General features: G+C 45.9%; 1 long non-coding RNA gene across 1 annotated transcript; it reads left to right on the top strand.

The window, feature by feature from the left end:
• The first annotated feature begins 11,070 nt into the window (after positions 1-11,070).
• On the top strand, positions 11,071-14,425 carry LOC120584448 (uncharacterized). The gene is made up of 2 exons (XR_005648036.1): positions 11,071-11,246; positions 13,761-14,425. It is a non-coding gene; the product is annotated as an uncharacterized LOC120584448 (long non-coding RNA).
• The last annotated feature ends 62 nt before the right edge of the window (positions 14,426-14,487 follow it).

The raw sequence follows: 14,487 nt of genomic DNA, 5'->3' as shown, positions 1-14,487 counted from the left end.
AATGACTCCCAGAGAAGTCACCTACACTATTTTTATAAGATAAAGATACCCAACCTACCCATTACAACCCTGAGAAGAAGTGCAACCATTTACAGTGACCATTTCTTGGCAACATTCTCCCACTGTCCCACTGAGTCAAGGGGCAACCAAGCCACTGCTGTCATAAACAAACCATCATCCTGTGTTTACACAAAACTGAAGTTCAGCCATATTTGGGAAACGGAGTGGGCTTTGGTGACTACATCTTTAAATACACAGGTTGAGGCTCAAGGAAGTTTTCAGAAGCAAAAATGATTGATTGTGGAAATGTGTACGTGGGGTGGAGAATAAACACTAGACTAAAAGGCAGAGGAGTAGAGTGAAAATCTTCTCGAGGACACTGACCATGGGTGTGTCTGGGTGACCTCTTCCCTTCCGGCCTCTGTTCCCTCCAGAATTGAGAGAATTTGATCAGGTAACGTTCGTGAAAGAGCTTTTCAAGATGGCTGGGACTTATGAAGGCCTCAGGAAAAGCCTATTACCCTTCTAATGGGAGGCATCCTCTGGGAAGGCAGTCCACATGTTGAAGATCTTCCACCAGAAAAGAGTAAAATGCTGGGATTATTAACATTCTCCTAAAAAGCAGGTGAGTATATAGGAGGAGACCTCTCTCTCCAGGACCCTTGAGAAACCAACCAGTGCCCTGTCCCACCTCCAGATAGCTAGCATTTGATGGAAAGCACCAAAAGACCCCAGGCCAGTTTAGGGCGAGATGGAGAGCAGTGAAGGCCAGTAGCAAAAGAACACAGGCTGGACAGAGGCAGCTACCCACGGGGCCCTCGAGAGCATCCCCTTTCCCTGCTGCCAGCCCCAGCCGATCCAGAGATGTGAGTTCAGGGGAAACAAAGAGGGTGTGAGATGACAGGCTCACCATATACACAAGCATACAACAACACAAACAAACACACACACACACACACACACTCATAACAGTGGATAATTATGAGATTAAAATTTTTTAATGAATAATATTAAGTCTGAAAAATCAGAACTAAGCTATTCTAATAACCCAATGTTAATGAAAAACTGGAAATGCAATAAAGAGTCATCAGGGGCTCCCTGCTCAGTGAAAAGGGAGTCGGTTCATCAAGACAGAGTTGGCTGTGGTTATCAAAAAAATAAATGAAACTATGCCATGCCTCTGCCCCCAAAAGGGAGACACTTCACTGAATTAATTACACAGTTAGTGCAAGGTGTCTTTTTCCCAACAATACATATGCGACTGAGGTCGGAAGGAACTGTGACGAGGGCACCTGCAAGCTGGTAGCCTTATCTGAACTGCAGTCTCTTCGTGGCATGGGACACCAATGCTTCCTGCTGGAATCCCTCCCCTACCCTTGACATAAACTCTGAAAACCATCTCCTCAACTTCCAAGCACCCAGCTGAGTCTCCTTGAATTCCTGGCCTCTAACTGCAGGCATTCCTGGAGTCTTTGTTCGACTTTCTACTGTGATTTCTCTCCAAAAGCCCATCCATAATCATCGCTTTACTTACCAACACCTTATGGAAATCTCCTCACAATATGTATAATTTCTACTGCTTTGTATTTTTGTGTGTATATAGGTTGACTCTTAAAACTCATGCCCACCACTGAAAATTTAACACTGAGCATGGAGTGTGCTTTCGTTTCCTGGGGTTCTTCAGATGCTTGATCCAAAATTCCACACAAGGGTCACAGAGAGAGAGAAAGAGATGTCTAAAGGTCCAAGTAGTTTCCAAATGTGTAAATATTAGAGCTTAGTCCAAAGAGCTGAATTTTAACCCAACATTTTGGCCTAAATTTAAAGATGGTTTATATTCTTCTAAGACGGGAAGGTGTCAGTGACTACAGGAAACAGAAAGTGGTGGCCATGTTCCAGTTGTCTATTGCTGAACAACAAGTTACTCCAAAACTTAGAAACTTAAAATAACTTGTGCGTTACTTTATTGCACAATTTTGTAGGTCAGGAATACAGGCAGCTAAGCGATTCATCTGTTCCATATGGTACCAACAGAGGTTATTTGGTGGCACTCGGCTAGAAGATGGCCTGGTCTGATGCATCTGGCACCTTGACAGGGACAGTCGAAAGGCTGGGCTCAGCTGCTGCTCTCACCTGGAGTGCTTACCTGGAGCCTCTCCATCATGGCAGCCATGGAGCAGCTGGACATCTTCTGCGGCAGCTCAGAGCTCTAAGTACAAGTAATCCAATCAAGCTATACTGGAGCAAAATCTGGGAGGTCCAGAAAGTCTTCTGCCTCGTTGCATTGGTCAAGCAAGTCACTAAGACCAGACCAGGTTTACAGGGAGGAGATTTAAATACCTCTTCGGAGAAGGAGCAAAGAATTTGCGACCAGCATGAATCTACCACAGAGCCTGTTGTGATCCCTTTCACTGTTATGTACTTGAGTTACATTCTCACAGGCCAGCTAGTTTGCTCTGTAGATTGCATAGTGCCATCCCTCACTACCACCCAGCAAGGCCGGACCCATGTCATGTGTAGGTTCTGTACTACAGGGATTCAGCATCACGTTTAGGCCCAGACTCCCCTGGGGCCGGGAAAGCCATGTTGCAGAAGTCTGCAGGGAGCCCTGGAAGGGTTTCCAGATAAAGGCATAGACGGGACTGAGGCCCCCTTCCCCCACCTCCCTGCATGGCACCTGGCACCCCAACAGTCACCTTGTAACCCTGAGAAAAGGCCAAACACTCAAGAGTCACTGACCCTGACACCGTTGAACTACCAAATCTCTATACTTCTGGTAAAGTGAGAAAAAAAAAACAAACTATTTTCATTTAAATCATGCTGTTTGTTTTCTATCCCTTGCAGCCAAATGCACTCCTAACAGATCCAGATCTAGAGCTAAGATGACATTCGGTTGCCATTCCCGTGGCCCCCCACATCAGCGGCACCCACAAGCGGTGTGGCTGGGGAGGCACGTACAAGCTACAGAAATGGTGTTTCCACTCTTGTTCCACAAACTCCCGGGGAGCAAGGAGACGCTGTACCATCCACCAATGGGGCCCTTCCCAAACTCTCACCAAGAGCAGCACCTTGCTCGTGGGAAGCATTTACAATTTTTTAAAAAATAGTTTGTTTCTAAGCAGAAAGAAATAGAGACTCTGCTTTGGGCTATTGGGGGAAAAAATAGTAATTTAAGAAACACTGGAGTCTGTTTTCAGTGAGCATGGAGAGGTTAAGAGATTCGTGGTCCCCCCAAGGCCCTCCTCACCCCTACTCTGTCACCAGATGCTGGAGATTTAAGGGGTGGGGATACAGAGAAAGGGAGACTGATGGCAACCTCTTCATACATTTTCTCTCCTGAAAGACTCTAATTTCAAGCGTGTCCCAGGAAATCTTTATTTAGAGAAAAACATGCTAAAACAAAAAGCTCCGTCTATGTGGTATCTCATCAGAACACTTCACCTTCAGGTTTCTGAAGTCAACTCAGGCTTTTGACTTTGAAAATAAGTCTCCTGAACTTCCTCAAGAATGGGCACTGCCAAGTAAAAACTGACTCAAAAAGACGTGGCAGAATCGAATGTTTACCAAGAAAAGTGTACTCAGCACTTGACATAATTCCCAAAGGCCTTTACTCTAAAAACATTTTTCTTAATGTCTGAAATAATTTAATCAGAGGTTCTATTAGTCAGAACCCAGCAAGTACCCTGTGTCCAACAGTGATATTCTCTAAAACTTTTAAACAGGAAACTCTAAGTCTGCAGAACAGAAAACATTCAGAACCATGCCAATAATTAGAAAGTTACTCCCTTCTCACACCAAGCTCCCAGTGTTCCCTACCTTATTGGAAAAGATGTAAAATCTATGTTTAGTGTATGTGCTGCCAAAGCAAGCATGAGATGTGAAACCTACAAGTAAAGGGGGAAATTGAGGGTCCTTTTCACAATAAAACAAAGGAGGTCAAGGCTGAGGATGGAGCTGGCCGAGCCTGGCAGCATTCCATCTTCAAGAAAGAGGACACTCTGATTGCTGAGTGTCAAAGGGAGTGATCCTGGAACAGGACTCCAACCTTCTGCGTTGATTACAGAGAAAAACATCCTTGTTGGTTCTCAGAACATCCCAGACCCCGAGAACACCAAGCAGTCAGCACAGTTCGCTCATTCATTCATCTGATGCCCTTGACATTGAGAAATCTGTAGACCTCTGCTTTCCGAATAATATTTATAAGGATGGATTCATTTGAGGGGTCCAGTTACACACATGGATAGATTAATGGGCCCTTAGGGGAAAAGGCCATAGGGACACTCCGGGACTAAGTGGCAAGCTTCCTGGATGGATGTGGAGGTGGAAGACAGGGACTTGGCTTTCCTTGTCTATATATGCCCAGAACCAAAAACTGTCTGTGGCTCATTTATTCATTCACTCACTCATTCACCAAGTATCTACTGGATGCTTAATGTGTGTTAAGTCAGTGAACGCATGCTAAGTATGAGTCCGTAGGACAAAGCCAAGGTGTATAAGGTAAAGATTCTACCCTAGGGAGCTTATAATCCATTAGAAAAGACAGACAAGGACACAGACAACTTTGGTGCCCTCAGAAGAACAAGGTCAGGGCTAAGAGTGGAACTAGATAATAGGATTAAAAACCTGCCTCTACCCCTTACTGCCTTTGCAACCAAGACAAGTTCTCGAGCTATTTAAGCCTCAGTTTCCCATATGTAAATTAGGGGTTTTATTAGTAGCTGTATCACAGGTGTGGGAGAATGAATGAGATAATGTCTGAAAAATTACTTAGAAAGAGCCTGGCCTGTCGTCTCAATAAGTGACAACTATTTCAGCTGTGGTGGCTGCCTGGCACTGTGGGGCGCATAGGAGAGGTGTCTTTGCCTGGTCTGGGGGCGGTCAGGAAAGGCTTCCCAGGGAATACAAAAACAGGAAGTGGAAGTCAGCCAACTGAACAAGACGGAAAGGAGTTTCCAGATCCAGGAAACAGCACATACCAAAGCCCTGACATAAGAGGGAATGGTGACCTGAGTAGAAAGGCACCTGGTTCAGCATGGTTAGCCCTGGGTGAGGTACTGGCAGGAAATGAAGCTGGAGAGCAAAGCATCCACTCGGTGAATATCTGCTGAGCACATGCACTCTTCCAGACACTGTAAACACAGCAGTGAACAAAACAGATACAAACCCCGGGCTTCATGGAACATACATTTTAGTGTAATAGAGACAGAAGCAGACAAAATAAATGAGATAAGTAAGCGGACTGGAAAAGGCCTCAGTTTGAACTCTGGCATGGCATGGAGGCAATAGGCAGCCATTGAAAAGTATGAGGCAGAGGAGTGATTTGATCAGGTTTAGGATTCGGAAAGATTGTTCTGGCTGCCCTGTGGGAGGTGGGCCAGGGCTGGCACAGAGGGCAGGGCAGCCTGGAGGCAAGGGGTGCAATCCAGTCCTAGACTAGGAAACCTCGAAGTGGGGAAAGACGTAAACCGGGATGGATCTGGCCTAAAGAAGCAATGAGACTGGCACACATAAGTCTTGCTCTTGCTGTCTGATTTCTGAATGCTCCACTTTGACGCCCCCTAGTGGCTGACTCTCTTGCGAAGCCCATTCAGACTTCAGGAGAAAACCTGATTGGTTCAGCTGGTCTCTGCCCCTATCTTGTAACATTTCTGGGCCCACTCAGGAGTGAGCTTTCTTCTTCAGAGCCTCTGCGCGAGTCTTCCACGTGCTCTCTGCTCTAGGATGCTTTGTGGGATGCTTTGGAAAGATAAAGTCAAACCCAGAAACTCCTCTCAAATCACAGCCTTATAGAGAAGAAAAATGTGATTAATGGCATAGAAAGTTGAAAGCGCTAAGTGCTATAATATAGAACCAAATAGAATTCAGGACTGGGAGAGATTATGCCAATTTGGAAAAGGCTTTGTAGTGGAGATGGCATTTAAGTAGAGCCATGAAGTAGGATTAGGGTTTGGAGAGGAAGGAGAAGCATGAGGAAAGCCAGCTGCAAGAAAGCCAACAGTAGCTGAGAAGCCCCTCTTCTTGCCCCTTCCTCTTAGTCCATGAGCTAGTCACTCATTCATTTATTCAATCAACAAGCACTAACCGATCACTGACTGGTTACCAGGCTGTAAGGTCCTCTTCTTTTCTGAATCTCTATAAACAGCTGCTGGACTATGTAGCTTTGGTACAAATGCGTTTGGCAGACAGAGAGGGAGACCACATCACACCAGAAATAAGGGCTTGGACAATGTCCTTAGAAAGGCTCTGTCCTGCTTTCTGGGTCCGACCTCCTCGGAGATAGCCCAGTGGGACTCAAACACTGACCAGAACCCAAACTACTTCACCTGTCCTCTTTCCAGGGAAGAAATTCTTGGTAATGAATAATTGGACGAGACAACAAAAGTTGCAGTATGATTACTAGAAATCACCAAGAATTGCTTATTTTTACAAGGTAAGATTTGGTCATCATTCCTGATGTTTCCTTCCATTTGGACACTCCTGGCCCCTCATCCCTTCACTGGTCCATCCCTGGGTGGTAGTGCGAGTGACCTTACCATGAGTTTCAGAGAGGGGCCAGGTGTGCATTTCTCAATCACGGGCTCCCGTTCTGCCTCTTAGGGGCCAGGCTATGGACAGGTAGCAAGCTTCTATGGGGCTCCTCCATGTCCTAAATTCTCCAGGGCCAGACCCCACACAAAGGAGGCCTGCGGGGCCCCACACTTCCTCGGACTGGGTGCTGGAGCCTGGCCAGCTCAGACATTCACAATCAGGAAGCTCCTTTCCATTCACCTACGACATACCTTCCAACACCAGCTCTGTCAGTGATACAGATGTTTGGGCAGCCCTTCTGACTGCTCTTCTGCCTGCTCTTCTGCCCTTTCTCTGAATTGCTGCAGAGCAGCTGGGGAAAATAGGAGTGACAAGTAGTGAAATTTATGGGTAAAATACACACAGAATGATGGAAATGTTTGATGTGGCCAATGGGATGGCTTTCGGGTGTGGTGGCCCAACTGGCCCTTTCCTTGGTGGCTTGTAGCAGCCCACGTGGGGCCCTGTGGCTGTCTAGGTCGTTTTACACTGGATAGTGGGCCACTTCCATAATGCAGACATAATAGTCTGTTTTGTGCTCTGCCACATGGAATCTTCCCTTTGGGGACCACTGCAGTTCATCAGTGATTGGTTCGCTTGCTTGTTGTTTTGTTTGTTTCTTTGTTTATTCTTTAGCATGTAGTTTTCTACTGAGGATGTTTGAAGTAGGATAGGGCTTGAGCAGGCTGTGGAGTGACCAAAGTAAAGACAAGGAGGGACCTTTGGAAACAGACTGCTACAGCCTGACCTTGAACTGCCTTAGCTGCACATAGATGTGGTTTGATTCCAGGCAAAGCTGAGTGAAACCGGATTAAACCTTTTTAGGTGCTGGGATTAAAATGCAAGGCTGCTGAGTTCCCATGGCACCGAGCGTTTCCAGCTCTGCACTGTCACCCCAGGGCTGAGTTGACAGAGCCAGATTACCTGCCCCAATTTCCGTCTTAGTCCGGGCCAAAGAGAGTGCTAGGGAGGGATGCATCTAAAATTCATGTGGCTTGTCTGTAATCTAAGAGCCATGAAATGGTCAAAGAATTGCTAGGTGTTTCAATGTGACACAGTTCTTGTTAGACGGGGGTGCCAGAACTGTTTGTCTAAGGAATGTGGCTGAAAACTGTATACAGTTAGGACAGTAATAAAGGGAGGAACACACAGATGAGGTATAGTAAAGAGGAGTCACTAGGATGGTGGTATTGAGGCCAGCCTGGGGTAGATGCTGGCCTGACAGCATATAGGGGGATTATCCAGTCTGAGAGAGAAGGCCAGTGGGCTGCTCTGGCAAGTCCAAACTCACTGATTTTGTGAGTCACATGGAAGACTCAAAAGAGATGAAAATCCAGAGGGGTATGCTAGGTGAACAAATGAGCGAACGAATGAATGCCTGGTCTGGAAAGCGAACAATGTTAAATGAAGGAAGGCTTTCAGACCCACAGGCACCAGAAAACGAAGAGGTTAAAGCCCGGCCTGCCACTGGTATCACCTGCAGGGCCCAGGCAGCAGCGCCCAGACCACCTGCAGTGGAATCCGTGCAGGTGGGGCCGGCGTCTGCCGGTCATGACTGCTTCAGTGTCCCCAGATGATCCCAGTATGCGGCCCAGGCCGGGAGGCTCCCCCTTACCTGGTACACACACTCTCGACGCATCTCCCTCCACTTCAGAAATGCATTTATGTGGGAGAAGCACCACACAGGGCCTGATCGCTCAAAAGCTGAGGGAGGACCCTGTGCCTAGGGGCACATGGTGGACAGAGCCATGCTCACGGCCCCCAGGGTATGGGGTCTGCTGAGGGTGATTTAGTAGCTGAAGTAGGGTTTGGAGTGTGCTCTTCCTTTGGGAAGGAGGCAGGAGGCCACGGTCGCTGACTCTTTGGCCCAGGACTCCACATGCCTGTTGACCACACTTTGAGGAAGCTCTGTCACCTGACGAGGCCCAAAGCACAAGACACCCAGGAAAAGACTCAATAAGAAATTCCAAATATGCTGAGTGAGGAAGAAAGGCACCAAAAAGAACCCAGTGCCTGGGAGACTGGGGGGCTCTCCCTGGGAATGCACACATTACTTAAGGAGGCATCGGGGATCCTAGCGCTCAGATGAGATGCACATGTGGGATGTCCCAGATATGGTCAATGTGGTGCTGTCACAAATAGCTGTTGGAGTAATTGGCCAGTAGAGTTTACAATTTCCGAAGGTGGATTCTACACAGACATGGTGGGGCTCAAACTCTGAGCACACACCAGAATCCCATGGAGGGCTTGCCATGGGCATGCTTCACCCTATCTCATCGGCAGCTCTGTCATTTCCAATGAGCTCCTGGCAGTGATGATGCTGCTGTTGTGGGGTCTGCACTCAGAACCAGTGACCTCCGCCAATTCCCATCTCCCCTTCTTCCCCCAGGTACCCCCAAGGCTCTGCTGTTGTCACTGCCAACCCTCAGTACTGAGTGCCGGGAGCAACATTTGCCTTTGAAATCCACTCCAGAGGCCAGGAAAAGGCTTACATGTAAAATTCAGTGTGAATAGGGTGAGCACTGTGATAATCTTGTCTCGACACCTGGGACTTCTTTAAAGGGGACGCGTGAGAGGTCAAGTCTGTGTCTAAGTCCTAAGGAGTGATGCCCTTCCATGCAGGACACTGTAGTTCCCTCTTTTGGACAGAGAAGCCTTCTCACTGGGACTGAGCGAGAAGGAATTGTGAAGGAGGAAACTCGGGCTTTAATTTCAACATTTTGAAGTGTGGTCATTTTTTTTGTACTGGGACTAATAAGGGGAAAGTAATTTAATCCTTGAACTTCAATGTCTGCCTTAGGAACTTGATAATGGGAAAGGGCTTAAAATCAAATTTAGACTACAGAATATTTTTTTACATCTTTTTTGGATATTGCCAAGGCTACAAATACAAGGCCATGTTTCTATGTAACACCCACCTTCTCCTGCTAACACTTGCCAGATTTGTGGTGAGTGCCTGACCATCATGACTATGCTTGCTAAAGGATATTCGAGATTATCCTTGCAAAATAATAAAACGAAATAAAATTGAGAGCATATCTCTTTTGTTGATTCTTCATTTAATTTTCTTGCAGAATTTCTGATGAGCTGTGTCAGACAAGGCTGGACAATAATTGTATTAACCAAATGTTTCTGACACTTGGACCTCTAGGCCTTGCTGACCCTAAAGTGACTGTCACGCTGTCTTCCCCCAGAGCTAACCAATTCCTAGAGCACACTTGTCAGATGCAAATCAACTAATCCAGAGCCCAAGCCTCAAGTACCTCCTCTAAGCCACTATCCACCTGCCCTAAGCCAAGCACCAGATAATGAGGACCAGCCGAAATCATTCGAATTCCCAACTCCGAGCCTGTTTCACTGCCTCGCACATTTCTTCCACATAAAGCACAATAAAGGCCCATACATTCCCCTCAGTCCCTCTGCCTCTCAACCCGCTCTGGTGCTTCCCCATGTGGCCCTGCGTGGTGTGGCGCGGCGTGCCCTTGTTACCCACAAGTAACGAACTATCTTTTCAGTGACAGTCATTTCCTGATCTTTTGGCCTCACTATACCTGAATAATAATAAAATGCACATTTTAAAACAGTCGTCTGGGACAAGAAATTCATTAGAGTGAATTTTCAGTCTTGAGTATAACACGGTTTTGCAGCGAATTTAATTCACATACCGTTCTGAATCATTTCTGAGCCTTCTGGAGCTAAGTCTTTGTTGCCCACCAGCAGATTCAGAAATATCCTGGAAGCTGTTCCTGAGTCTCCTGGGCGAGCAGCCTCAGGAAGGTGAGAGGGACCATGCTGATTGGCTGCGCATACCCACCCCGGGCTGGCCACCAGCTGGTTGGGGTCTTGCAAGCTGAGAGAATCAGAACTCCCTTACTATAAGGGAGAGAGACATTTGGGTCCTCTCCTCAGTGCTTCCTTCCCTGTGGATGGACCCTCATTAGAGTCCTTCTTGTCTCCTCGCAGATTCCAGAAGCAACTTTGGTGAGTCTGGAGAGGAACTGGACGTATGCAGCTGGCCTCCTCGGCAGCCAGGCTGCCCCCAGGAAAGCAGACACATGCTCTGTCCCATCCTGTGCTCTCGCCAGGGCCTCACCCCAGCGGGGCCAGCTGTTCTCCAGCTGTGCTGAGTTCTGGAATGTGGTGTCACAAAGCCCTATACTGCTGCACATCTAAGCCACACTCTCCAGGATGTAATACCCCAAGTAAGCAACCCTCTATTTCTTCATCTCTAAAATGTGGGTTACAATATTCGCCTTTTTTTTTTTTGAGGGTGAAATTGAGTAAAACATACGAACTTTTGCACATCACAGATGTTTAGATGTTGATTTCCTCTTCTTTCTTGCTCTTTTCTTCCCACATGGAAAGTTTCCTCTCCCCTGCCCTGACAGCTGGCTGGGTAGCTTCTAACCCCACGTAGCCAAAGGCCTTGGCCTGGTAACTGTGGGCTGGGCCATTTCTAAAGAACCAGTGGGCAGCACCTTAGGGAGTTTCTTTGCAGGAGGCTTTGTTTTGCCTTGCTTTGGTTTGCTTTGCCTGAAGAAGAATGAGGAAGTGGTTTCAGCAGGCACGTCAGGACAGAGACACACTTTGTGGCTGAGCCCCGTGGGAAAGAGGCTGCAGGCCCACCACCACCACTGTGGCCTCTGGGTGACCACGGGAGCCACAGAAGAGGGAGCTCGGTGAGTGTACAGGGCGGCTCCTGGCTCCAGGGTGACTGAGGCTGCAGCCCAGGGTGGCAAGCGGACACTCCATAACAGTGCCCTCTATGGGGTGACAGTGCTCTCCAGGAGGCCAGTGGCAGCAATGAGGAGCACATGGGTGGCAGATGCCAGTGGGTGGGGATGACAAGAACAAGAAAATCAAAATACGAGGACCATGTATGCGTCCAAGCAAACTATTGGTGGGAGTCATGAAAATAGCCAGTGCGAGTTTGGGAGTAGCAAGGAAACTCGGAAGAGTGCCACCGTTGGGCTTCCATTTGTCCACAGAGGTTAGTGAGTCCTGGGAAAACTCAAAGAACATACAGTTTATCTATCCATTCAGCAGAGCGAATGCTTCCTAAGCCCCTCCTAGGTGGCAGGGCATCATGCTAGGTGCTGGGGATACAATGACAAGCAAGAATAGTTCTGCTCTGGAGGGTCCTACCATTGGGATACAATCCTGTCCTCTCTGAATAGCCCCTGTATATTCCCATAGCATACAAAATACTTGAGACATCAATTTTATTTTTTAGTCCATAAGTTACTGTTGGTGCCTGTCACTTGTGTCCCCTGTCATCTTCGGTTAGTTCTTGGGGAGGTGGTGTTTGATAACACAGGGCTTGTTTTTCCTATGGGCAGTGCATATAGTGTGAAGCTGTCAAACTCCATTTATTGCCCCATCCTCCCTGAATTTGGGGGTCATAAAAAAATCACCTTTAGAAAATTAAATCAATAGAACCAACATAAAATGGATGAGATCAGCCACATTAAGGAAAGAAACCACCTTTTTGCTTTTCATTTATTTAATTTGGACTCCGGTGCACAGAATCAGATTAGTCAGAATCCTTGGTTCAAGACACACACTCTTCATTGGCCCATGAGTGCCCTGTTTCTTAATCTCTTTCATAATAAACAATAACAATCCACTAGTCAACATGAGATGTAGAACTCAATGAAACTTACATATTCCTAACTCATCCTGGTCCCCTACTTGTCACCCGATGTATTCACAATCTTGAATCTTGGGTTTCTCATTCTCTTGCTTTCTTAAAATATAGACAATTTTAAACTCTTACAATCACATGTGTGCCTTTTAAATATACATACATGCATCTGTATATTGTTAAAATATAGTTTTATCTCATATGTGCTCTTAAATATAGATATACATATATAGAGATGTATGTGTGTATGTAGATAGATAGGTAGATAGGGTTTAGTTTGGGTTTTTTTCCACTTTATATAAAAGGGTATCATGCATTTGCGAGATGTATTATTTACTCAGTAATATATCTCTGAGATTCATCCACAGAATCACGTGTAGCTGTAGTTTGTTCATTCTCGCCACTGCATACAATCCCACTGAGCTATTGTATCTCAGTTTATGTACTCATTCTCTTGCTTAGTGGTAGTTGGGTTGTTTCTATGTTGTATTTTTCCTCTGTATTATGGAAATTTTAAATATGCACAAACAGAGAGAGAATGGTATAAGGAACCCCCATCACCCATCACCAGTGTCAACACCTGGCCAATCTTATTTCACCTATACTCCCACCCAACCCGGGGTTACTTTGAGCAAATCTCAACTATGATTCATAAATATTTCCGTATGCCTCCTAGAAAGATAACAACTCTTCTTTCAAAATGTAACAATCCCAATATCACGTGTATTCCTTGATATTATCATAAATCCGGTGTCTGAAATTCCCCAGCATCTCCTATTATTCCTAACAGGATGACCCCACACTTCTGAATTGCTCAGGGGAGAAAATGCATAAGGGGTGCAGTCAACGGAGCATCTAGAGAGTCATTGGCGGCAGTCAGCTTCTTTTCTAGGTCATTGCTGAAACTGCCAAAATCTGCAGGTGGGGCACTGCAGGAGGAGCCCCAGGAAGGAAGAGAGATGAAAGCTATACGGCACCCAAGCCAGGAGATCCGGAAAGGGCACAAGTACCCAGAGCCACTGTTTGCAAAGTCCTCACCTCTTGCTTTTTCTCAAACCTTGTTTCCACCTCCTTCACAGTTTAAGTTCCTGATTCAATGCTAAAAGTTCTCTGCCTGCCCATTTTTACTTCTCTCTCCATTTTTATATGCTTAGAAAACAGATGACGAAAGGGAGAGAAGACACTAAATGGGAAATTATAAAGGAGTCAAAAACTGCCCATAATTTCCTTGGTCTAAACCATCAGTCAGCGAACATTTTCTGTAAAGAGCCAGATAGTAAGGATTTCAGACTTTGCTGTCTCAACTACTCAGCTCTGCCTTCAAAGGGCAAAAGGAGCGTGGATGATACGTAAACAAATAGGCCTGGCTGGTCTCTAATAAAACTGAATTCACAGAAACAGGGCAGGCTGGATTTGGGCAGAAAGCTGTAGTTTGTCTACCTTAGGTCGAAACAATACAACTGTTTTACTCCTGTATATTCCTCCTCTGTCTTTGATTATTAAATGCTAGCACTCTGAGATCATTCCTGGTATTATCCTCATTTTTCAGATGAGAAGACTGATGTACTATGAGATCGAAGAACTTGCCCAGGATCACTGAGGCACCGCATGATAGAGCTTGAATTGAACCCAAGAAATCTGTCTTTAAAATCCTTGCTTTTTTCCTCCTTTTCCAGCCGCAAACAAATTTTACTATTGTTGTCACTATGTAAATTGCATAAAACAATGTAGAATGTTTCCTTAACATTACAAATATTTTGGTCTCACATTCTTGATAATTATAATTCATCATTGATGTGTAATTTTTCATCATCGCATTCATGCAGTTGCATTGAACCGTTTCATATGTCTAATCATTTCCTTTATTGAATTATTTTCTGAGATTAATTCCTAGAAGTAGCATTACTGGGCATTTCTATGACCCTCGTTAGTGGTGTGCTGGGGAGAGGAGGGCTGACCTGTGGCATTTGCCTATTTCTATGCTGTAAATGCTCCAACAGTGGCTGATTTTAAGCTACCGACATGAAATCTCAAAACTGACCTGGGATGAGATGACACGCTTGGCTCTTGCATGAAGGTGCAAGCTGGACCCAGCACCCCACTGGCTTGATACAAATTGCCTTTTTATTTCCCAGTACAAAATTATAAATGAAATTACGCGGTGTGAGAGTGACTGTTTGAAAATGACCTTGAATATCACCTTTTAAAACTTGATAGTGTGTGAGTGCTTTGGTGTCTCAGCGTTGCTTTAATTTATTATATCTCTGATTATTACT

The sequence above is a fragment of the Pteropus medius genome, unplaced genomic scaffold (genome assembly GCF_902729225.1).
Source record: "Pteropus medius unplaced genomic scaffold, Ma_sr-lr_union100, whole genome shotgun sequence".
NCBI lineage: Eukaryota > Metazoa > Chordata > Mammalia > Chiroptera > Pteropodidae > Pteropus > Pteropus medius.
The sequence above is the reverse complement of the archived record's forward strand: the minus strand, read 5'-3'. Positions and strand labels throughout refer to the sequence as shown.